At 40.5% G+C, this 26524-nt stretch overlaps 1 protein-coding gene and 1 long non-coding RNA gene across 6 annotated transcripts in view; one reads left to right on the plus strand and one right to left on the minus strand.

Moving 5' to 3' along the window:
- Positions 1 to 26524, minus strand: part of MARCHF1 (membrane associated ring-CH-type finger 1) — a 233147-nt gene that overhangs the window by 201850 nt on the left and 4773 nt on the right. Inside the window, exon 2 of one of the 4 annotated variants that reach the window (XM_035325489.1) lies at positions 2565 to 2654. The exons of the other annotated variants lie outside the window; for them this stretch is intronic. The gene's annotated coding sequence lies outside the window, so the exon portion shown is untranslated. The remainder of the gene's footprint in view (positions 1 to 2564; positions 2655 to 26524) is intronic. 4 annotated transcript variants of the gene reach the window in all.
- The window catches only part of LOC118166531, a 39672-nt gene that overhangs the window by 9171 nt on the left and 3977 nt on the right, over positions 1 to 26524 (plus strand). Inside the window, exons 1-2 of one of the 2 annotated variants that reach the window (XR_004750557.1) lie at positions 6458 to 6565; positions 17949 to 17953. This is a non-coding gene — a long non-coding RNA (uncharacterized LOC118166531). Of the gene's footprint in view, positions 1 to 2238; positions 2242 to 6457; positions 6566 to 17948; positions 17954 to 26524 lie in introns of those variants that run through there. The other variant, XR_004750556.1, reaches the window with a different exon arrangement.

Consider the following 26524-nt stretch of genomic DNA (forward strand, 5'->3'; position numbering starts at 1 on the left):
CTCTAGGGGAATCGCTGGCTGCAAGAGAAAACAAAATTACTCCTTGGCAGAAAGCACTGCCTACTTTATTTGCTTGGGCTGTAAGCCTCCTTTCAGTAACAAAGTAATCAAAAAGATTAGCAGTGGTTTTTTGGTTAAACATGACCAAGATTCAAGCAACCTGTCTCCAAGTACACAACCTACAGGACTACTTCCACATAAATTTGAGACTTGATAACTTAGAAGTACAGTTTACAAGCCAGCAGAAATAGACAAATACACCTCACATTCAATACTTAGGAAACTTTAGAAAAGGACATATCATGTGCTGTTACTGGCGCATCCTCGTAATGAGCTGATGACTCTTCTCCCCCGCTGCCCTCCCAAACACTGTCATCATCACCTTTGTGGACTGAAACATCGATAGTGACGCTGGGAGAGGCAATGAAAAGAGAGAGGACAAATGAAAAAGGTAACAAAACAACAAGAACAACAACAAAAAAGACTTGCATTTTTTAATGAACTTAAGTCAATTTCCAGCAGCATCAAAAAGAAGACCCTTGTATAGACCTTTTCCTCAGACAGTATGCGAAGTATCAACCAGAACTGAAATATTTTCCAGCAGGCTGCACTTCACAAATTCCAGAGGAGATGATGGGATGGTGCACAACTGAAGCGCTCTACAGCTGTTCATGCAGAAACAATTTGTCCCCATAAGGTAAAGACAATATCATATTTACAAAAACACTTTACAGAAGCAGGGCTTAAAGGGTTACAATCATATAGGATGGTATAGAGTAAAATGGGAACTCTTTTTTTCTCCAGAATGCAGCTTTCTAACTTTTTTCTGCTCAGACATCTTTTTCTGTTTCATGTCAGTAAGTGAAGGAAGGCAGAAGACTACCATATAACTCTCACCGTAATACCACTATCACCCGATTCTGAACAGCTTAGAGTTGCATTAAAGATCACTTTCCCAATATTACTTTGAAATCACATGAGCAAGTTAAAGTTGGCTGTGACTAAAAAGAAACATTAAGAGGGAAGAACACATTCGGTGAAGACAGGGAAAGAGACACACACCAAATTAGTTGACTGTCGCACGCTTTACAAGTATATAGCCCAGGCTGGTATCTTAAGTACCTTTTAACCAAAGCCAGAGGCAGTCTGTTACCTAATTGGAAACTACACTGGAAAACACAATTGACTCCTAGAACCCAATAAAAACACAGGCACAGTGAAAAACAATGAAATCACAGAATCGTCCGGGCTGGAAGAGCTTCAAGATCATCCAGTCCAACCATGTGCATGGATTCCAAATGAACTCACATTTTAATACGAGGAACAGCTCCTATTTCATTCTTCCTCCCCAAAAGTAAATACACTAGCTTCAGAAACGCCAGATCAAAAATTTTCCACTTCACACAACTTCAATTGTACACTAAGCATAATCCTTTTGTTCGGTTTTGAGCGCATGTACCAAAGATCTCTCTGCTTAAAGGTCAATGCACACAGGGGCAAAGCATTTCCTCTGAAGGCCTACCTAAACTTCCAAGGTAAACCTTCACATCCTCCCATCAGACAACTGTTATGAGTAGTATAATCAAAAAAATCCCTGCTAACCCCCAAACTAGGCTGCTGTAAATTAGCAATGCTGTGGACTTAATTGTATCCCATTACACACAGATGAAAAAGTCTATCTGAATGCCAAAACATAACAGAAATGTTGCAGGGGAAGGAAGATTAGTCATATGTTTGACAACTCTGTATATTCAAATTGTAATATTCACAGAAAATTACAGCAGGCATTGGCACAAGTGCTTGGAGAGCTGGGAAGTGCAAAGGGAGTCACTACAATGTTGCTCAACAGACAAGAAAAAAATGAGAAGAAGTCTTTGTGGAAAATTCCTCCAAATATTAATCACAGAAAATCAATCTCCACACAAGAAAAACATTTTGGTAGATTTACAGGGCAGAAGATTTGTAACTTGTAAATAAAGACACCAATTAACGTTTAAATGAAGAAGACCACTCAAAATTAATTCTGAGGAACAAACACAGGGAAAAGCAAAAATGTCTAAAACCATTTGCAGAAATACAGTAAGTTGTCTGGGCAAGGAGTTAACGTTGCGGGGAAACAGGCTTGGGCTGTGTCACTCTACAGACTCCAAGGGAGACGGTGCAGATGCAATGGAAAGAAAAGTATCAAGTACAGTTTTCACTGCTGAAAACATGGCATAGAAGAAACAAGAGGAGAAGAGGGTAGAGAGGAAAAAATAAAAAAAGAAAAAAAAAAAAAAAACACTGAACCTGACAAGCTTCTTCTGGTGGTTTTGGTTCTTTGTTTTTGTTTGCATGGGGTTTGGGGCTCCCCCCTGCCAATTCTGTGTAAAGGAAGAACAAAGGCAATACAGAGCAGCAGCTGACAACATACATGGCAAGCTTCTAGAAATCAAGATTTTCTTCACTCTCCAAAAGAATTTGGAAAAGCTGCTAGTACTTTGAGCCAGTCACACGGAAATCTGTACATACATAAACAAATTACGTTATCCTTCTTTTTAACCTTTTTAACGGAAACCTACTGGGTTTCCAGTAAATTCTAGATTCACAGATTTGGCAGTGCCTCAGCAACCAGACGGACCAAGAAGAGATTTACTCTGCAACTGAGTAAGCACCTGCAAGAGAAGTGTGGAAGTTTCACACCACTTGGTCGCTTCCAAAACAAGGTTACATTCACTGCCCAACAAGGAATCATATGATAACTTAAATGAACTGCCTGCATTTTAATATGATTGCTGTGACTCGACAAGAAACATTATCTTCATTATCTATAGTTCAGAAATAAGGTGAGGAAAAAAGGTTTTTAGACTTTCAGCAGTGTCATAGCAATTAGCAGCCATAGCTGCGGTGTTTCCAAAGCCTGTGCACAAGTGGGGTGATGTCGAAGCTGGCGTATGCTCTTCCCACCCATCTGGGCCACGGGAGCAATGAGACAACTCATTAGGCCAATTATGACCGTGTTAAGAGATGAAACCATTAGGAAGGAAAACAAAGTGGAAGGAAGAAGTATACCAGGGGACAGACAATCTTATGTATCACAGCTGTGTAACTCAAAACTGAAATAAACGTTGTGCTTCAGAGTGCAAACACACAAGTTAATTGAATATAGCACTGCTGTATTTCTCAGATTCCCATTAAAGTACACATATAAGCAAATAGTGAAACCCTGAAATATTTACAGACAAAACTGTCGACAAACGGTCTTTCCAATGCTTTATAATTAGTACAGCCTTTCCCGCACAAATACTTGTGAACTTTATTAAATATTCTACCAGTATTCATTCTGCTCATGAATTCCACTCATTATGTAGTAGCTATACTAACCGAGTCATCGCAAAATTTCAGCTTTATCTTAGGCATACAATTCAAATGTCAAAATTGTTTTGATTTAGGAAAATAAAGCCTGTCAATTTTCAGCTGGCTGCATGCTTTTAAGTGACTTTGGAACTTTGGAAAAATTCTCTCAGTGCCTTTATTTAGATGCTCCAAGCAGCTGAGAGCATAGCAGAAACACTGAAAAACTCTTTTTGAACTACTGAAAGTTTTCTCTACTTTCTGAACTGTAATTACAAAAGTAATATATAAACGATGAAGTGCTGAAAGATACACTAATAAAATTCTCTGCATAAAGAAATGGCACCTCTCTGCCCATTCAATCATTCATTAAACTTGTTCTTTCAAAGACCATCTAAGTCAACAAACTCATCCAAAACTACTGCAAAGCATTTGATAAGCCACATAGAGCTTATGGAAGGGAAAGTATTAACACACACAGGGCTTAATAAGAATGCCAAAAAAAAAATAAGAACATTGCAAAAAGTTTTCTTTGTTCTAGATATAAAGATAAGAAGAAAAAAAAGCATATAAAACAAACAAAAACAACACTGCTTAAAAGGGCATAATCAAAGCTTAGCTGATTTTGCTGGCAATTAAATTAAATTTGATGCAACACTGAGGAAATTAAATTTTGCAGATGTCTTATTTTAACTGTTTTATCCTACTTTACTGTCACATTCTACTGAGAATAGGGAAAACTTCACTACTTTCAATACATAGATGTTTTGCTTCAATAAAGACTTTTGAAAAGATATCAAAGCCCTTAAGTCAGTAAGTGTGGTAGGAATTCAAAACAATTGGACAAGGAAAATGAGTAACTATGTAGACTTCCTATCAGTGTAATTGTCATAAATTAATTCACTAAAGGACTACTTTTGCTGATCTTTCTTACCCTGGAGATAAAACTACACTCGAGTACTGTAAGTACAGCATAAACAGTACATATGAAAACACACCAACACAGATATAACCAAGCAGTCTTTAGGGCATGACCAGGTTTACTCATTCTTACCAAACTTTCTCATTCAGCCTTACAGCAACTCTGCAGTCACCTCATTAGGAGAAAAGTAGCCTCCCAACAGTCTCATCTCTTTGAAAAGATCACGTCTTTGTTACTATGCACACTTGAATAACTTCTGTCAAAATTCTAAGTGTTAAATAACTTATTTTTTCCTTGTGATTTTGTTACAGTAGTTTCATCCTGATCCATAACTCTTACTGATTTTAATAAATTCAGTAATTAGTTTCCAGGATTTCTCTCTGTATTAAATGCTAACAGTAACCAGAGCAGTCACACCTGCAATTTCAATCTAACAACAGCTTAGAACCCTAAACAAACTGCCTTAGCCACAAGCTAAACTGCACCAAGTACAGGTGGAAAATAGCACCTATTTTTACATTCCCTGTGTTTAAAAAAGGAACAGTAAGTTCGTATTTGAGAGAGCATCTACAGCTTATACTGTATCTTTCAGAATTGGTGGATGATTTTGAGTACCCCGATCTGAAATCCTCTAAGAACTATCCGATTTTCAGGAAGACAATTCTGAGCATAGCCAGGAGATAAGTTTAAAATATTAAGCTTTACGACTTAGTATTTATTAAGCTCTTTCTTTAGGTTATCCAGCACTTTCTAGTATGAACAAATAACTATCTCAGGATATTAAACAAAGTGACCGTAGAGTAACTGAACATAAGAAACACAAACTTATGAAGAAACAAAATTTTAACCTTCTCCTTAATTCATTCCACCTTCAGTCATTATTCAACCTTCTGTTACCTTTGGCTAACCAATCTAGGTCTAAGTCAAATTTGTTCGGGTGGAGTCTAGGTATTTTACCTAAATTTTTATATCTCTGTTGAAGTTGGGCAAAATGAATTAAATAAATGCATCAGAAATATTATAATCATAGAGATTTGCTGCAGCTCAGGGAACAAGTGAGGAGAGCATCCTCAGGCAGAACACTTGCTTGTCCCAGGGAAATGTTCCATCACTGCCAAACTTTCTCAGGCTCCTTTCAGCTCTCACTAGTAACCATACTACAATTACATTGCCCTTTCCCCAGGCATTAAATACCTCCCAAAAGAATGAAAACTGCAGATTTATATTAACCATTTGATTACAAATGAAACCCAAATGACATCTAAACCTTTAAGTCGCCATTTGTTCTGTAGCAGATTGCATCCAAGCAGCAATACAAATTACAGACTGCAAACTTCAGTCACCTCCCCCACAGCCCCTTCAACTCTTTGTCCATAAGAGCACAGGCCAAGTAGTATCATGAAAACACCTGTATTTAATATCTTTGTTAATGATGATGGGATGAAAGTACCTCAGCCAGTTTGCTGGTGATTGATGGGAGGGACTCACACCCTAGAGGATATGGCTCTGCTTCTGAGGGATCTCAACTGGCTGGGGAAATGAGCTGACGTATCTCATGGAAAGCCGCCAAAGATGAATGCAAAATAATGCAAATGGAAAAGAACAGCCTCATGCAACAGTCCAGCGTGTGGGCTAACTGAGCACAAATCAGCTCTGCACTACAGGACATGCAGGGTCCAAAGGACAAACACGGTCAAAAACGTACCCCTGCAGAACTGAATGCTAAGGGCACTCCAGGCTGCACCACAGCATGTTGCATTTGTTGTCCCCCCATTCTTCATAGCAGGCCTCACAGCGCTGTGGCCTAAAAATCACTGGCAGCACAACTACATTTTGGGGTGGACAAAGGCTGGGAGGGGGTACAACCAGGACAGATGGGCCCTACTAACTACACCAGATCCTTCTCAGCAAGGAAAGCTGAGTGGAAGGAAGAGGAAGGGGGAATATTTAGGGTTGTGGCGTTCCTCCTCCCAGGCAGCCACCTCACATGCTGAGGCCCTGCTTTCCAGAAGCAGCTGGACATTCACCTGCCTTTGGGAAGTAGCAAACCAATTTATCTTTCTGCTTTTCTTGAGCACAAGGCTTTTGTTTGCCCTATTAAGCTGTCCTGGTCTCAATCTAAGAGTCTTCTCGCCTTTCTTCTTTTTTCTCTTCATCCCATGGGAGAGGGGAGTGAGCAAGATGCTGGGTTATTCGGCTGTTGGCTGAGGTCAGCCCTCCACAGGCGCCTTTCCACTGGAATTATTCTAGGATATTTCTTAATGTATTTTTCACATCCTCCATAGGCTTCAAAAAGCACATCATAATGCTGTGAGGAAGAAGACAGCAGCCACAGAAATTTTGACTGTCCCAAACTTTCTCAAGGCTTCTTTAATGTGAAAAATATGACAAATTCTGCATTGGCCACTATCCCAGGAGGGCCAGAAATCAACTGCTATCACAAGCCAAGAACCTATACATTTATCTTCTTATCCCTGCCATCAATTTTCAATGATAAGTGAAAGAGAGGGGAACAATCTCAAGGAAGTTGGAGCAAAACTGATTAGATGACACACCATACTCTAAGTTTCTGCGTGGGCCTGTGTGAATTCTGACATATTTAAAAATTTTAAATTGTTGTGGGTGTTCACAGAAGATAGCTGAGCAACTGTTGTAATATGACAGCCAAACAAACAAACAAAAAAAAAGTTGCTGGATTTGCCTTCCTCCAAAGGAGGGAAAAAAAGTAAAGTCAAATAATTAAATACTAAGAAAATAAGACAAATCAGAAGGTTTGATTATTTAGGTTTGGGGATTTGGGGTGGTGGTTTTTTTGTGGTTTTGGTGTGTGTGGTTTTTTTTTGTTATTATTTCTCCTTGTTCTTATTAAGAGAATACATTTTCTTATAAGTGATAACCTATTTTATCTGATGCAAGGAAGAAAATGAGGTTGGTAAGGGGTTTTGCACTGGTTCTGAAAACGCTAATGAGCTGCTGCAAATGCCTCAGACAATTTTCTCAAACCTAGAATGGGATGTGTGAAGACTATGAAAAACTTCTAAAAAATCTTCATTTTAGGAAGCCTCACAGGCATGTTGCATTTACTTTTGTGAGATACAGTAGGTTTGAAAGTATAGGTAAACAATGGACAACACAGAGACACATACTTCTCTAGACATGCTTTTTGGGGATTTTGGATTATAAAACTACTTTCCAACAGACCACCTGCTTGCACATTTATGTTGCTACATCAAACTTAATAGACAAACTACAAGTACTCTAATTTTCCTGGAAATTAGTTTTGTATTACCTAAATAACCATGCAAGACCATAAGGCACAAGCCATGCAAAGAATTCATAATTTGCTAAATTTGAAATCAAAAAGAAAATCCTACATGTTTACAAGAGTTTACAATTAACTTATTTCTCTACTATTTTCACATAATGTAGCTATGTAAGAATGAAAAGAAATCTGGAGGTGGATTTAAGACGAAATTTTGAAGTAACTGGTATAACAAATAGTTTGGTAAAACAACATTTACGTATACTGAGTTTAAATATTCTAGAACACACCCAAATATGTCTCCAACCTGAATTCACCAAAAATACATATGCATCAATGAAATGCATCTTTTTTCATTATTGTTGTTGTTAATCACTAGCATTACTATATATATATATATATGTGTATATATATATTTCTCTTCCTGGACAAAACGTTCACCAAGACAAGCCTTGACGCAGACAGATGAACCACGAACTAAGAAACCTAAATTCCATTGCAATGATGTCTATTGAAAAGCAATTAACAGATGCTGAGGTTTGTTAGTAAAAGAATGTGATAGATGAGTTATATTATAGTGGATTACATACAGCATTCAGCTTTGCAAATTAAGAAGCAAACTGTGACGCCATCAGGTTATTTTTATAGAGGACAGTGGGAGTAAGTTATATTCCTGATTAAGGAATCTAAAATAAGCAAAAAGGCCACCAAACAAATTAAAATTAAGAGCTACAAAATGCACAAGAAGAAAATGAATGTACTCTAGACACTACAGTGTTGCCAACCCATGTTCTCCCTTTACCATTTTCATAATGGTAGTTTGAGATTATATGTTGATCTAGACGAAACTGTCAAACCAATGCAGCCAGTATCTCTTAACGTAGATTTTAGTGTAATACTAAAGAACACAACTTGAAATAAGCTTTTCTTGGTCTTATATTTGTTTTTACTCATCCAGACCAGAAAGAGTAGGAACAGAAAGGAAAAGAGGAACTGAATAAAGTTTAGTGAGACAATAGATGAGAGCATGTACATCATGTGGCATGGTGAAAGGAGGACCCTGTGCCTTAAAAAGAGACGCGATTACTACCTGATATAACAGCAAAGTACTAGTCTGTTCAGAACATTTAGGGTTTGTTCTACACACTCCAGAGCTTAAGTACCCTCTCAGCACTTGCACCTTTTGTCAAGTATATTGTTTTTAAAAACTAGTTCAAACTTGTGGCCTTACTCTAAAATACTCTAAAAGGCACCACTTGGTCCAGCAACAAGTCAGATTTTGAAAAATGTCATTACGGACTTGATTTCAATATTAGTAAATTCTAACAATGCTCATACAGATCATAGTAAATTCTTACATAGTCGAAGTTGAGAATATTAGCAGATCCAGAGGAAAATTCACATCTGTAAACAATACAGGAAATAATCCAGTACACACAATTTATTTTGTTAACAAGAGATTCTAACCCTTGGAGATCTGAAGAAAGATGTGTTGAGGCAGGATTGCATGGGGCAGCCTTTCTCTCCAGCAAGCCAAATGGCCTGGGGGAGCCAGCCCCAGAAAAGGGGCCCTCAGACCCCCAGCCCCACTCCTTCCTCCACGTGAGGGCATCTTCCAGGCTGCTCCCAGCACAGCTGCCTTTGGGCCACTTATGTTGGGCATCACAGAGCCTTGCTGAGGTTACAGTGGCCACCGCTGCCCCGCCTTTGCTCCTGGCCCTATAAAACAGGCCCCCTGCCGCTGGCCCGCCACTTGCTCAGCTACTCAGTCCTCAGAGCCAGCATATGCAGCAGAAAGGCTAGAGAAGGAGCAAGGCGAGCAGCAGCCCTCCTCGGTGTGAGGACAGCAAAGCAGTCTGAGGAAGCACCGAGAAGGATGGCAGCTAACGAGAGGAAGATGTGTCGTGGGCAGAGGGACAGCACCTCTGGCACAAAAGACACCAGTGCCTGGGGGACGTCTGGTGCCCAGCCCACAGACACGTATCAGCGATACCACTGGCACCGCAGCGATGTGGGGAACAGGCCAGCCCCTCAAACACACAGTGACAGGGGGCCCGGTCCTATCCAGGGGTGCAGTGGTGGTGTGGGGCGAGGGCAGGAGCGTGAGGCAGGCAGCCGTGGGGAGCAGAGGCATGCCTATCGACCAGAATACAGCGTGGGACCCAGCCATGGCCGTAAAACAGACAGCAGTGTTGAATCCATGCCTGTGAACTGGACAGCGGCATGGGGCCTAAACGTGGAACTGGACGGTCCCCTGGTTCGGCACCCTGGCCTGAAAATATTCCTGGCAGGCATCCCATGTGGGTAGTCCCGGGCAAGGACCGGCTTGTCCTCCTGCCTAACACCGTGGAGCCCATGGAGCTGGGTCCACAAGAAGAGGCGGAGGAACCCATGGAAGTGGATCCACCTCAGCCACACCAGACTTGGGACTACCCCGGCAGGTCTTCGTGCCATCAGAGAACACCAACAGCTTCGCAGCAGGGCCCGGTGAGCTCCCTACTCATCATTGCTCAGGCTCCATCCCAAGCATTAGCTTGGAGCCACCGAACACCCAACAATAAAGAACTCTTGCCGATTTTGGGGGTTGTGTGAGTGCTTCTTTCCCATCTGCCAGCCCTTGTGCGAGAGGTGGCAGCCCTTCTGCACAGAGCCTCGAGGAAGAGCACAAGAGGACCCAGCTTCCTTTGGGCTGCTGCATTGGGGTGACAGGAGTCATCCCCAGGGGCCACCATGCGCCTTTAACATTTGTTAAAATAGACCGAGGGATGAAAATAGTAGCACGGAAGTGATTATAGGTGCCTAATTTCTTATATTAGTGAATTTCTATATCCGAGTAATTGGTAACGACAGCCATGGAGAACGCTGATGTACTCAGCAACTTCTTTGCCTCTGTCTGCGCTGATAGATGGGCTTCCCAAGTCTTTCATTTCCCTGAATCCATAGATGGATAGATATGATGAATCTAAACAGGTACACGTCTGTGGGACCTGATGACATGAATCCCAGGGTCCTGAAGGAACTGGCTGATGGAGTTGCCAAGCCTCTCTCCATCACAGCTGAAAAGTCCTGGCAGTCAGGCAACATCCGTGGTGAGTGGAAAAATGGAAACATCATGCTCCTACTCTTCAACAATTAAAACAAAGAACTGGACAAAGAGCACTACTCTTCAACAGTTAAAACAATTAGGACACATTCCTTCTTAAAAACAGCGGTCAGGCATTGGGACAGGTTGGCCAGGGAGGTGGTGGAGTCACCGTCCCTGGGGGTGTTCAAGGAAAGGTTGGACATTGTGCTTAGGGACATGGTTTAGTGAGTGACATTGGTGGTAGGGGAGTGGTTGGACCAGATGATCTTGAAGGTCTTTTCCAACCTTAATTTTTCTATGATTCTATGAAAAGCCCTGCTCTCGTCTTTTCCTGTCATTCCTCTTTAAAGCTAACAAGAAAGGTGACAGAAAGAAGAAAATTAAAACAAAATGTTTCCCATTTTCACCTTTCCTCATCTTCTTTCCTGCTTCTCTCAGGAGAAGTTCTGTAGTCACCTTAACAATTTCTCAGAACCTATCTCCTTTTTCTCTGGATCACACACTCCATCCCTTATAGCAGACTCAACGCTTGGAAAGATTCACTGGGAGACATATGACATTCCTATGCCTAATCTGGGACTTATTCGGCCCCACAAATTAATTAAAACTCAATAAAGAGAGGCACAACAAAATGGAAGAAGAGCTCCTCTCCGCGCATGAAAAAAAAAAAAAAGATAGTAAAATTTCACAGCTCAGTTTCATTTAAAAATACATCATGTAAAAACCTGACAAGTCAGAAGGATTTTACTTCAATGGAACTAAACAAAGATGTCATCTTTTCTAGCACTGAGCAAAAGTTAGAAGTATTTCTACGCTAGCTCCTAAAGTAAGGTTGCAAACAACATACAAATACAACAATAGGGACAAAAGCTGGTAAGGAGGCTTCATGGTGGGACACAGCTTCATATCATGGTACACAGCTAAAAGAGCTCTAACAAAGGCTACTGAGAACGTTTCACTTTGGATAAACAATGGAACTTGAAAAGCAAGACAGGCAACAGGTCTCTTAGGGTATCAAAAAGAAGCTCCTGCAGTTCTTCAAACTTGGGTAATCACTGATAGTAAACAAAGTATGATATAGGCCGAAACATAGAAAAAACACAGATGACTTGCTGAAAAGACCTGTGCAGTAGTGTTGAATGAATGTCACTTGTTTATACACACACAGCTACCGTACGTCAGGGTTTTTCACCAAATTGATGTCATGTCTCCACCTGCTAATCAGGCCAAACATGGGAAGAACCCTCTCCACCATAAATCCGCTATCAGAGAAAATTATTGTCAGGTATTTATGAGCATCATTACAGGATGACTCTTAAGACAGCAATGAAGGGACGGTGCAGAGGTAACTTTCTTCGCATGAAGAGCTTCATGAGCTAGGAAGGAAATGTACTACATGGCCCTTTGAGAAATAATTAGAAGAGAACAGGTCTTCTTACTGGCTGCCTTGCAGATTGCTGCAATAAAGCCAGTATCAAGGCTCACGTACTTATTTTAAATTCACATTGAAAAAGACCAAGATCATCCAACCTCCACAAACATTCAGCCTGTTTCTTTGGAAGTAATGCCACCAGCAAAACGAACACCAGTATTAGTTCTTCATTAGACTCATAACAAAATAGTCACAACATGGTGTTTCAGAGCTCCACTTGTCAGTATCCTTAATAACCTACCTTTTCCATGAACACCAAACCACAAAAAATAACCTTTCAAAATGATTATTCTTGCTGAAACATAAAGAACCTTTGGAATCTATAATAAAGGAGAAAGAAAACCACTTCACACGACTAAGAGATGCCACATAAACACTCACAGATATTACACTGTAGATAATGCTTTCTTCATTTACTCAGATACAGCTCACCACTTACAGAATACAATTACACGTATTCTCACACTTCGTATAAGGAATGCACTTACAATAACTGTAAGAGCACACATATAACCATTTTCTTGCATTATGACAGAAAAAAATAAACTTGCAGCATCTGAAGAGTGCTATTTTTATTCTCTGTTCCTAGCACAAGTTCTTAGCTACCATCAACAAGATACTGTATAATGGTAAACGCAGGACAATAGGATATAAAATCAGGGTAGAAGAAAATCCTATAGATATTCCCTGCTTCTGCTGCTACAAACAAGATTTCCTTAGACCATCTGGTTTCCCTTTAGGTATAAAAGCTTCTAAAACAGATCAGGGTATTAAATAGTCATCATGCAGAAAACTTTTGTGTTGCTAAGAAACGGGAAGGAAAATAATGGTTCCAAGGTCAACTGGTGCTGAATTGATTCAGGATGACAACATTTTTGACCCAATTCAACCTATTGCATAAGGGATCAAACCCACCTTTTGCTTAGTTTTGTTTCCATAAGCCATATTCTGCTTAGAAGAGTTGTATTTATGTGGCAACAATGAATGGAAGCAAAACTGTTCAGAGACTGGTAACAGAAATGTTGCTGTGATTACGCAAATCAACAGGGAATTAGAATACTTTGAGAAATCCTTCTTGAATCGAAAGGGTTCACTGCATTCTGCATGACCTTTCAGTTCTGACAGCTTTTTCATTAGCCAGCTTTTAGTTCTAGGCTGAAGTCAAAGGTCAACGTTTCTAACTGCACTCAGCTCAGCAGGCAAGTCAAAGACGACCGTTTCATTGAGGCGCTGCTCTTGCCAGCGTGAAATAAGACATTACTTTCTTGTTAAGGCCAGCACACTGATTTGGTTGCACTCTTCCTCAGTAATTAAGAAATTCAGAGCATCACTATCCTCTGTACAAAAGAAAACCCAAATGAAGTACTAACACAGTTATATCACCGCACTGTCTTCCAGACATGTAACTTCAGAAAGAGCATGCAGCAGGACAAAACACAGGTTTGCTACGTAAACAAATAGGAAAAGATGTCCTAGAAGAAATTCAGCATCTGAAACCCAGCATCATTACAGAGTTTAATGAAATACTTCTTTTTAAGCTAAAACAAAATAAAAATAGCCGAGTTTCTTCATGGGCTTCCAATAAAAAGTAGAAAAAAAAAAAAGATTTTGGTTTTGTTGTAAAAGCGCAATGCAATTCAACCATGTACGCTCTTTTCAGGCCCAACTGTAGGGACTCACAGAAGCAACCTGTACATTACCAGTTCTCCTTCTACTCTTCCTGCAGTTCTGCACAGCTCTTTGAAGAAGCCCAGCCCCAGAATGTCCCTCCTCCAGTCTGCTGTTAACTGTTTCGTACAAGGCCCTAGAACACAACAGCTTCCAGGCACAAGAACCACCACATTATGTTCCACTAAACATTAAAGGAGCATATAGAACAAACACTACAAGGACAAACTGTTTTAACTACTATAAATAACCTGAAAATCCTCCTAGACAGTAAATCTATTTGCCTCTTAGGCATTTTCTCACTTGTTTGTTGCACATATTTGAACATGTATCAAACATAACGCATGTTCAAGTGCAGGAGTACAAATGTTTACCTTGATGCTTGTTTTCAGTCTGAACAGACCATTCAGAAAACACAGGGTGTTACCACATGGCTATTCTTCTGGCTTACAAAACACTTCTTGCTCACCAGGCTTCCTCCTGCCATTACTGTCTCAACTCCACAGAGACAATTTCTTCTTGCTGTTCACTATTTGTTCTCTGTATTTCCTGATTGCTACCTAGGCTGAAGTTAACAGTGGTAACAGTCCTCTTGAGAGCAGACAGAGCCTGATAGTGATCAGGCCAAACTTTGGCACAGAAATGGGTAAGGACAAAGGCAAAACAGCCTCCTGCACTCATAAGGTTTCTTCATCGCAGCTAAGGATGCTGTTGCCTCTAGGGATCCTGTACAGCCATTTTAAAACACCTATATTAACAGCAATAAATAATAAAATGCAATAAACAACACTTATATTTTATTCATCTATTAATGTCACTATCAAATTTGAAAAATACTATGTTGATAAATTAAAAAAATAAAAGATGCCTAATTAATACAAGAGACTCGGTAATTTCTGGCATTTAAACACGATTTTCTATTCCAGCATCATTCATCTCGACATGGTTACAAAGCTCGATACAGGGTTTAGCAAAGGCTAGGTCCGGCCATCACAAGTAGCAAAGACTGGTATTTCCTGCAAGTCTCATTAAGGAAGCCAAAAACCTGTTGACCACCAAAAATTAATCTCAACCCGCACAGCTCAAATCCAAAAGAACTGATGTGCTAGATGGACCTTGAAGGAGCTTGCAGCTGCACTGCTATGTTCTGCAGGTAATTAAAGAGCCTGGTTTCTAGCTGTGACTATCTAGTCCCTTCCACAAGGATTGAAATTAGTTTTTAAAATTAAGCGTGGGTTGAATCAACTGACAACAGAAATTGTCATACTTTGCATAAACTGTAAAAATGCAATATCCGATGGAAATTGGCAAAAGGACTTAAAAATCCCACAAAGCACTTTTCTTTGTACTGAAATGTGTTATCAATAAGTACTATTTGAAGACACATTTCAGAATTTCACTGTACCAAAGCTACTGAATCAAAGCATTTTACTTTAAATGTAGAAGTAGCACAACAAAGCCTACCCAACATTTGGCTTAACAAAAAGGAACGGAAATTTACAGCCAAACTTGTGAAAAAAACACTATGTTCGCCAGCTGAAGTGTGTGAAGAATGAGAAGACGCCCACTGGAGAGACAATTTCACACGCTCGCCCCAACTTTCCATGACCTGGTGCCCAGGCCCTTCCTGCCTCCCAGGTCCCATGCAGCCACACACACGGCTCTGTTCTCACAGTGCTGCCCTTTATACCTACCTCGAAAGCCTGATCTCTGAAAGCCTGATCTAGAGCCAGCCTGGTGGACAAACAGCTGGACATCACCTAGGTTTATTTTAATTCTGGTTTCTTGATGTTAATCTGCTAATATAGATCTCTGCTGTTCCATTAACCTTGTATCTTAAGTCTCTCATTACTATGATGTACCATAAAGGCATGTTTCCAAGGGATAATTAAACACCAACGCACATTGTCTTTATGGGTAATAGTGATAACAGGCGACAGTTTTCTTTACAAAGAGTACTTTTACATCCAGCCTTTGAAAGGTTTTTCTCCTCCATCTTCATTTGGGCTGTGAACCAGAAAGAGACGTATGTGCCTCAGACTTACCACAATATAAATACTCATGTTTTAGAGGTAATCCTTGCATCTGTTCATCAGGTGTTCCTCAGCTACATATAATTCCAACAGCTTAACAAACCTCACAAACAACACCCCTCTCTGAAAAGTTCTCAAAAAAAAATACAGGGAATATGTTATATTGTATATAAACTACAAAAATTAGAAAAGATTACTTATGATGGAAGGAAGAGGAAGTCTTCTGAGCCAAAATTACTCATTCTTTTTCTTACTAATCACAAAAATTCTCAAAATAGATAACTGAGGTAGCAGCAAAGGCAAGTCACACTGAACACCAAATCCATTCTCGAATCCCCCACTGAAGAAGCAAGTATGGATGTCCAGGGAGGTGACTAGACCAGCAGCTCCAATTACACTTCCTGAAAAAGCTCTAAATTAACCATTAGTTATTTCTTTCTTTACAAGGTATGGTGTCAATGAAGTCATTTCCAACCCTGATACAAAACTATTCATGGCATTCTTGTTACAGAAAATTCCTTAATTGGATGCCAGCGATGCTTCCTGGCAGGAAATCGCTCGATTGTCAAATGTCTGACTAGCTGAAAAGGCCTCGATTTGTAATTCCAGAGTACTTGCAGTACCTGCCAATTCTATAATCCCTGCAACATTTGTTACAGGACAAACACCAAGTCTAAGCTTAAAATGCTGACTGAAAGCTGGAGAAAATGGTTTTATTTATAACATTTAAAATGCTATCCCAAAAATGAGGAGTAAGTTCAACTTGAAATCTTACTTGACATTGCAGTAATGAGAGCTGTTGCAAAATATTCACTTTTTCAGCATCAAGAAGTTCACAACAGTGAATATTGATGTCCCACAAGCTGTGCAGAGCTCGTGCTTGCTTCTCCAGCCTCAAAGCTGAGTGAAACTTGGTGCGTCTGTCTAGTGAGGATGCCGCAACTGACCACGAAGAATAGCAATTTATAGTGCTGCCCAAGATTTGCACACTCCTGCAGAGTATGAGTCTTTTCCCATTGGGAATTACTATCATGCAGTTACTACTATATGTGGTACTAAGGCAACAGCTATATGACAGCACAAGTAATTATATAGTAGCAACTATCAGCATATTCAAAAAGAGAAAATCGTGTTCTTTGTTGCTTCAGCCTACAAAATGTTCATCTATAAGGTGGGTGACTTTATATTCAGTATCTGTGAAAAAGATCAGCTTTCAAAGGCCCATTTGAGAAGAACAATTCCTTTCACTTTACAGGAGAAAATACGTTTTTTTCATGGTCACAACAGAAGTGGCGAGTAGTAAAGATTAGAACTTGCAAGCTCCTAATCCTACATGTACCACTTAATAATTGATTTATCAAGGGTATATTTGGAAAGTTAATTCTTTGGGCTCTTGCCAGCTCACACGACTATTCAGATTTTGAAGCTCCTCTAAAGTCTTCTCCTCGTTGCCTGTGTGAGCAGATTAACCTATGAAGAATGAGGTATGCGTTGTGTCAAAGTGCCACTGGAACAGCACTAGATGATAACTTGGGGTATCTCATCTCATTCGAGACACACTAACAGACAGACCATGCCACAAGGCCACAACATGAAAACACTTTTAAAATGCAAAAAATTGAAAGGTAATGACTATGCCTAACAAAAAACTCAAACCTCTGCAAAACAAATTATTGCATTTAATTGCCATCTGATGTTATACTTGAAAGATGTATCTATATTACTTTGAGACGGAGCTGGTACTGGCAACAGATAAAGTAAGAATTATTTGGATATGCCTGTCTGCTCCTGGGTTTCTACAGTTGGGAGAAAAATCCCAGCAGTTAAGCCAGTGATATCTCTCGTCATAACAACAGCTGACGTTTATTTCGCATACTCCTAATGGACTGCAAGAAGAGTCCTGCCAGTTCCAATAGCCTGGAAGTGAAGAACAGCTGCCCCAGTGCATTTAGCAATGCCCTCAGCTATGAGACCTAACAGTATCTATAACCACGACCACAAATAACAACGTTTCAAGGAATGGTACGCCACTAAAAACGAAGCAATCAGAATATTCTAACAGGTTTGCAAAGCAGCAGGGCTAAAACACTCCTGGAATTCATACGCATTTTAAGGCAATAGAAGAAAAAGGAAACTTTCAGTATATACCAGTAAAAAAATCAGCCATAATGTTTTCTTTGTCTGTGGACACAAAGTGAGTAAATCCATCAGAGGCAGGGTGGCTAACTACGAACCTTTTTGAAAAGAACCACTTTTCCTGAAATTTGTTTCCCTACAGAATATTGACTGCCTACTATAAGGAACAAAAACAACCTCAAAAAACATCTCCAGAATTTGCTGTGCAGATTGGTCTTTTTTTGCTACCACAAAGAGCTAGAAAACCTGAAATCACAACAGCCATAAATGAAAGCTGCCTGTCACAGAAAGCATATTGAGAAGCCCTAAAAAAAAAAAAAAAACAGTTGGGACAATTAAAAATAAACAACAACAACAACAAACACCACTGACAGTGTGCCACTTAAGCTTCCCTGACTGCCTACCCCTCTTTGCCACGTCATGTCACTCTCCAGTGGAAAGGTTCCAATTACATACACAAATGCACTGACAGATGTCAATAAGTGACATTTCTACAAATCTTTTAAGTTATTTCCTACAGCATGCGGGCAAGAAGCCAATCTTGGGGGGAAAAAAAAAAAGTGCTTACCTTTTCTGCAACTTTGCTTAAGGTTCTGGAGAGAATCGGAGAAAGCAGTTCTCTGTTTTAATTCCAACTGGAGACCAACTATTCAGATATTTATTCCTCAATAAATGCAGAGTATCACAGGCTAAAGTGTTCCAGGATTAATTAAATAAGACCTTGTGTAATTTAAACCTCAGTAGCACATCCTGTCTTCTATAAGCCAAGTGTATGTTGCTGGTACCCAGCAATACAACACACACAACATCGCAACAATACGCACATATTTCTGACTACGGAAGGTGGAAGGCTGAGACAAAGGAGCCCAAAGAGCCTCCACATTTAAGTATCTGCACATCCTCCTAACAGCAAGGGACCTCATCTTGGCCATCTCCACAGATGGAATTACGTGGGCTGGTGAGGCAGGGCTGCTGCTTTTCCCTGTTTCCCTCCTCCAGTTTAGCACATGCCACTCCAGTACTCAAAAGGCATCTACAGAGACGGGTACAAGCGAGCTGCTCCAGGCCCAGCACTTGCCGTGTTCCTGCTAACAAGGCTTGTGAGAGCAGCCAGCAAGCTGGGCACTGTCACACCAACCGGGCACCGCGCTGCTTTTGAACAACAGGCAGAGCACAGGCAGCTCTGATATCAGGGAGAGATATCCTGTGTTAAACTGGCCGGTGATTAGAGTAAGGTGGAGATGTCAGAGACTGGACCTTGAGTCACCTATGTTAGGAGTGAACATCATGGGACGCCAAGCTGAGATGCTTCTTGTTAACACTTCCTAAGGAGAGGAATTAATGGGATGAGAAAACAGTTTTATGGGAGCTCTACCCAGGACACTTCCTTGTCCATGAATAACAACGCTTGTTTTTGAGAACAGAATTGTTCTATTTCAGCTGCTGAGCAGGTGGTCTGTTAAATCTTACAAGTTATGTTTCGTAGTTAAGTATTGGTGTAAATATTTTATTAAGCTTCCCAGCTTATAATAAGCATTGCTTAGCACTATTTTATGCAACACAGGCTACAGAAATTATTCTACCAAGGAAAAACAAAAGGATGAACATGAAGCAGATACCCACAGTTATTTATTTTAATATGAAAGGGAAAAAAGATTGTGAATTCTAAGTTCAATGTGCCTGTTTGGGGAAGAAGCATCTTCTTTAATCTTATCAGTTTACAGCCTACGCAAATAAGCATACATTATCTTTTTGTTCTTGTTCTTTTAATCTCACACATTTATTTATTTATTTGATTAAAGACCTACATTATAAACAGTTTAATCACCCAATCTATATTTCTATAAAGCTGAGGGACCATTCTGGTTGATAGCGCTCTTCCAGTCAATTAAACGCTACCTAGTTTCTCTGTCAAAGTTGCAAGCCATTTTCTGTTTTATTTCTTGGCATTTTCCCCCCTTTGCAAGCAACTTAAATGGTTCTGTGGTGTAACTAACATACAGGATATTCATTATACTTTAAAAAGCATTTTATTGCTATTTTTTCTTTTTGTTTATAACATTGAAGAAAGAAAACCTCTCCCCCTGAGAATTTTAATTATCATGTTCTCAGATGTCTGCTATATTGTTTGGTGAAATGAAGAAACTCCTATTATTAGAACAAAAAGCAAAATTGCCTGTCGCAATTCTCACCAGTTTGTTCACATACAAGAGCATAATTTATTGGCCTTGCAGTAACAAAGTTTCTGACACCTCAGGAGAATTGTTGTAGAGATTGTGAAGTATAAAATCATAATTCAGGGATCCAAAAATAAGCTTCAATTCTTATTCAACTGAAGGTGAAATGGAAAAATAATGTATTTCAAAGAGATAAGACTACTCTGCTGCATGAAGTCAGGCATCTGAGTTCTCCATCTGCGCTGTTAAGCAATGCGGCAGAACCGGCAGTGGTTGCACAAGAAATTAGACAACATCATGTCTGAAGTACCATTATTGGAACTTCAATTCCAATATAGCATTAAAGTATGGAGACCCTTCCGGGTCTGTAATACCTCTTTCAAGGGAATAAAAGCAAAACTCATACAGCTGCAAAGGTCCTATAGAGGTCACAGCACTACAGAGCAAAGCAGAAGGGGAACTGGAGTAAGCGTCACACTTTCACATTACTGTAAGTAGAAGCTAGGTCTGAGGCTAAATTATTAAAAGTGAGAGCAGAATTCTTCTTGATGTTACCTTTACTGAACCAAAGGCATCCATCATAATGTAATTTTACCTCCTGAATAATACTGAGGGTCACTTAATGTATACACACGATACCTGGCTCAGAAAGATCCCAGAGCTGGTACTCTCTACAGCAAACGAGCACCAGAATTCCCTTACCTTCAGATGCAGGCATCTAATTTTTCATCTTCTGCTGATTAGAGCTTGACTTTCACATTGGGCATCCAGAAAAGGAAAGAAATATGCAGTGAAAAAACTGCTGCAAACACTCCGACCAGCATCAAACAGGACCTACATGAGTAGAAGAGGCTATGAGCTGTATCTCCAGAGTAACATTCAGCTGCCTGTGAACTACATTTCTCCCCTAGTAATCCCTGCCTTATTCACCATGCACAATAAACTAAGGCTAGAGCTCTACAGATAAAAATGTCATTCGCTCTACTACTCTGATTTATCCCCAGCACATCCAAATTTTGTGTAACAGTTCTGTGGAGAGGGAAGGAAAAAGCATGGTGCAGTTCTAAGACATACTCAAATGCACACAGGAGACCCGCAGAGCAACTGGAGTCTGCTGTACCACCCAAAGCACGTAATGGTGCTGAGGCTTCCTGTGGGCACACCTGCAACCTGTCCTCCTCCAGCCGCTCACAGGGTACAGGCAGTGCCAAGCTGATGCTCTGCTCATCTACCTTCTTGGCCCAGCCAGATCAATTCCTTTTTTCTTTCTGTGCAAAGGCCCAGGCTCACTCTTTGTCCATTTTTAACTCCTCGTTTCAGGTTTGCAGGCCCTTCCTCCGAAGCAGCCTCCTCTTTCAGAGCTCCTGGTCGCAAGACTGCATGTGTCAGCAGGGCTGCACACACCCTCATCTCCTACAGCCCAAACAACTTGGGTTCACGATTTCAGAGGAGTCCTGCTTTGTCTCAGCCATTAAATTTTAGGGAGGTGTTAGCTATCAAAGTCTAAGACTTCACAGCACAAGACCAGGTGTTTTCAAGGTCTGCTATTTCCCACAAATGGATAAATCTTCTAAATGGAAGGGGAGAAGCACATTCCTTGCACAAGAACCAATTCATTTTGTTTCAAGGCCCCGTTCTTACAGCATCAGCACATGTAACTTTCCAGCAACATTTGACGTTTATCCTTTTTCCCTCAGTTCACGTCTCTAAACTTGCTGAAACTGTTGAAAATTTCTTCTCAAAAGACACATCACAGCAGAAGTTTCAAGCCTAGCAAAAGGCATAGGTAACAATGACCCAGGTCCTATGCCAAGGAAACCTAACTGCAAATAGATTATTAGGGTAAAAGAAGAATATTCACCATTGATCAGATTCTCCAAGGCATTCCAACTATTTCAGAAGTTTTACCAATACAACTCCTTTCCAGATCAGTCATATATATATATAAAAAAATTTTGTATTTCCCCATGTTGTATCTCCATTGACCTTCTGTGGAAAACTGTTATCTCCAAATTGCTTTCACTCTGTGGTGTTTGTTTAAACTGGTAGCTTCTGTTAAAAAATCCCTCTCCTTACCATTTCAGCAAAAAAAAGGGCCACACATGATGTCAAATATACTTAATTTTGGGTCATATACTTCTATTTTGATTTCTTTATATTGATATAATAATCACCTCATATGAATTTTATTTTAGAAAAATAACACGAAAGCATTCCCTTGTCCCATGAATTTAGCTCCTCGCTCTGGCGGGCATTTCATCATCTTTATGAAGGATTATTCACGAATTTCTTGGATGCAGTAAAGTACTTAAATGCAGGAAGATATGTTTTGATATCCACTACCTTCAACTAGGAGGCTGTTGTATTGGTTAGAAATTCTATCCAAATTTCTAGAGTAAATTTATTTACAGCGAGTACACTCGTTTGTTCTCACATCAGTGCTGTCCTATTCTAAGTAATTCTTTCCTTGTGTTTATCTCCACACATTTACAGAGCGCTTGTACTCCCTCTCACATTTCCCTTCAATCCAAAGAAGCCAAGCTAATGACATAATGTCCTTTGAACCTTTCTGACACGTATTTTGATGTGTTTTTTTCCTTTAAATCACCACTGATCTTATTTACAGTTGAGCTATACAGCTATATAATCACAGCTGAAGCAAAAGAGACTTTGATCTGTCACACCTTAGCACAGCACAGCTTCTCTTTGGTAAATTCATAGTACCTTTTTCTAATTTCCTTTTACCATTACGTATAGAATTACCCTTTCCCCCTGAAAGCAGTTTAAGAATAACATCGAGGTCAAACACACAATCCTGCAGTTGCCTGGACTCATTTTTCCCCTTTCTTAAAAACGTACACTGCTCTGTTAACTAACTACCTAATTAACTATCCCCTCTACTTTCCAGAGGATCTGCAGTCAGATTCCACCTTTACTCCATTTCCATACCCTTGGGCCTTTTCCTGATGGAACTACAATCACTTGGTGAAAAATACGGCACACCACAAGTTTTAAGACAAACCTAGACTTCCAATGCTTCCTCACCCCCACTGTGTAGTTGTATGACTTTAATAGTGTCCCTTTCTTGGAAACATATCAGATGAACTTTGTGCTATTTACTCCAGTACCCTTTGAAGGGTCTAACTCAGCTTGACAGGTTATCTGTTCTGGCTATCTTCAGTCCTAAGGCACTGAAAAATCCAGTTGTGATGAAGAACATGTTCATTATTTCATGAGTTCAGGAGTAACTTAATGACAGCTTTGCAGAGCATGTGTTTAAACACTGTTTAGAAAGAAGTAATTGTAATGGTTACAGCCCTTCAAAGTAGTCTAACTTCTTAAAGATCCATAACAAAATTTTGATAACAATTCTGGGAAAATATATATATATATGTCATTCCATTAGCTCCAACTATGCCTCTGGCAATCACAAGCACCCCCTCACTTTTTGCTTCCTATTATCATTCCCTGGACTCCTCACAGATGCTCAAGCAGCATCTAACATGCATTGTAGCCTATCACTACTGACTAGGCTTTTAGCTGAACAATGACCCCTTTTCAAGTTTTAAAATATAAATATAAATCTAATTTGATTAGATTCAACACGTGACACAATATATATATATCATATGCCATAGCATAAAGCCAGTAGAGGCAGCAGACACCTGCCCTTCAACACTTGAAAAATTCACCCCTTTAAATTGAACAAAATATTCTCATCACAAGCTTGTTGTTTAAAATACCCATAGAAAATTAAGATGAAAATGGATGTATACCATTACGTGATGCTCAAAGCCCACCTGCAGCCTGACAAAGGAGCAGAGAGAGATGGGGGCTGGAGAACCCAGATACAACCCAGCTCCTCCCAGGGACCTTCGGCCCACCAAAGGTCCATCACCACACAGCTGGAGGAGCACAGGGGCACGCTGAGGGGCAGGAACCAAAACAAAAGGCTCAGAGGAGAAGATGTCCTGCTTGGTCCCTCCCAGGACAGCCCCAGCACGTGCCCGCAGCACAGCGCCCAGAGTGGGTACGAGTGTGCAAGCACTAGCCAAGACCAAGGCAGGCGAGCCGGCCTAGCGGTCTGTATTATCCCTACACTTCCCCACCAGCAGGCCTCCACGTGTCTTGGCCAGGGAGGGGAGCAGGAGGAGGCCCCTGGTGCCTTCTGTGTTCAGAGGGCACCCTGTGTCTGCCCGTGTTATCCCTGGGGCCGGCCACACATGTGCACAGGGGTGCACCCTGCGTCCATGTGCCTGTCAGGAACCTGGACCAGACTTGGTATTTTCACCCACTTCATATCAATCTTCCCCCTATCACAGATATTTCCTCCCCTCCTTTTCACTTCCTCCCTACCCCTAACTCAGTTTTGGACCAATTGTTTTCCTTTAGTTTGCTTAGGCCTTTCTCCATTTTCTGTAATCTTACATTCATTTTCCTCTTCATGAAATTCTTTTTATATCATTTCCTCTAAATTCTTCAACCACCCTTTCAGTAAGGATAAAAACTGCCCCTTATACAGTCTGTCATTTCTCTTCAGCTTTCTTCCTGCTTGCCAGAACTCATTCTTTGTAACATCGCCTTTCGCTCTTCTTCAAAGAGAAACACATGCAATTGAGGCACTCTTCTTCCTACTTAAATAAAACATGGCTATTTTCAAACACTTACCGAGTGAACAGGGTTTGTATTCATTTTTTTTCATAGGAGGACAGAATAAAATCCACAGGCTATTACTACAAATGTAGTTCAAAAGAATCAAAAAAAAAATCAGAAAACCGAGTTTCTCACAAAGTGCTAGAGCCTCATCATGTAACAAACCCACCAAGGAAATACTTGGTTTAACCATTTATTTTCCCCTCCTTCCCCATGTGTGGCTGCAGAAAGGAGACCACGTTCGCACACATTTCTTCCTACCCTGTTACACCTTACCAACTTCAGCAAATTTACATCTGATTGCAAAGCTGAATTAAGTTCTTTGCCAGACCCAGTTCACTTACCGAAGAGCTTGCATCTTTTTGAAGCATTTTGCCTCAACCAGACAGCGAGCCCCTTTCTTTCAGCTCCATCGAGTACTGCACCCAACTGGGGGAGGGAAGACCAGCATTTGAGAGGTATTTGGAGTTTGTTTGGGTTCACGGATATGCCGTCTTACATCCAGTAACACATTTTAATAGGACTTTTGCTAGCCTAAGATACTGATTTTATTGGTAGATTTTAAAATGGCATTACACAATGAAGATATATTTTAAAAATAACTCTACAAAATAGAAAGTATTTATCAGCCTTATAGTAAAGCACCTGTTTTCATGAAAGCTCACATCCCTGACTCCTTAATGACTGTTTAGCCACAGGTAGAGCTAGCACAGAGGACAATTTGATATTACAATTATGTAGAGGAATTTTCTGTACTTCATTGAAATTATTACCACTCCCCAGAGAAAAAACTCAGTCATGTTACCTGACCAGTATTTGGCTGTATCTGGCAGAAGGGCTTTAAAAAAAAGGAGACCACAACACTGTGGGGGAGACAGTATACATCTTTCAGAGGGTTTGGCACCCAAGAGCCATGCTTTGGGTTTCTCTCCCAAATAAATGAACAGCAAGACCCTCTGACCCTGCCAGGACAGGACTCCACCTGTGTTTGTGGATTACATGGCAAGGACCGACATCTGGCTGTGCAGACTGACGTGAGTCCCACAAAATAAAATCGCAGCAGCGTGACACATCTTCCCTTGGAAACCACAATCATTCCTCTCCAAGGAGGCCCAAAATCAGGAAAACACAATTAGAGCCAGTTCTGCTACACAACGCTTTCTGCTAGCACGTGCAATTCTCACTCCACAGCCTACCTCTGAGCATGATTTTTTCTTACTCTAGTTGATAGCATCACAGTCCTTAAACAGCAGAGAGCTCACTGCAAGCGCCTCTGCACTCACCTGACCCCAAAAACCAGAGAGCTGGAGTTCACTTCACATTCGTCTGCTATGCAAAGTGTTCTAGCTGACCATTTCCAGCAACGCACCAGGATTAATGCTGCCCTCCATGACCAAGACTGTTTTCCAAGCCTCCTTTTAGCATTGTTATCGAGCCCTACAGTGCCTTACCCTGGGCTTGCACTCTGCCCCTAAAACTCTGACCGTACAACATATGTGCACCCTCATCTTGTCAGAAGGCAGCCCCAAAAGCACACTTCTCTGTTGGCTAGAAATCTTGCCCTAGCCCTTACTATATTGCTACCTGATCTCATGCCAGTATTTTCTCCCTTAGGTTAAGCATCTATCTAGCTCGGCTCATGCTACATCAATTTTATAGTTGATTCAATGTATTAATCATTATTTCCTCTTTGAACCTTTCCTTTCATACTCAAGAAGTCCCCCACTTCCATAACATCATCTCATACAACTGACTTCTGCGGAAAGCCAAGCTATTAGTATATTATGCACAAAGAAACCCCCTAAGCTCAAATAATTCTTTGG

The sequence above is a fragment of the Oxyura jamaicensis genome, chromosome 4, assembly GCF_011077185.1.
Source record: "Oxyura jamaicensis isolate SHBP4307 breed ruddy duck chromosome 4, BPBGC_Ojam_1.0, whole genome shotgun sequence".
Lineage (NCBI taxonomy): Eukaryota > Metazoa > Chordata > Aves > Anseriformes > Anatidae > Oxyura > Oxyura jamaicensis.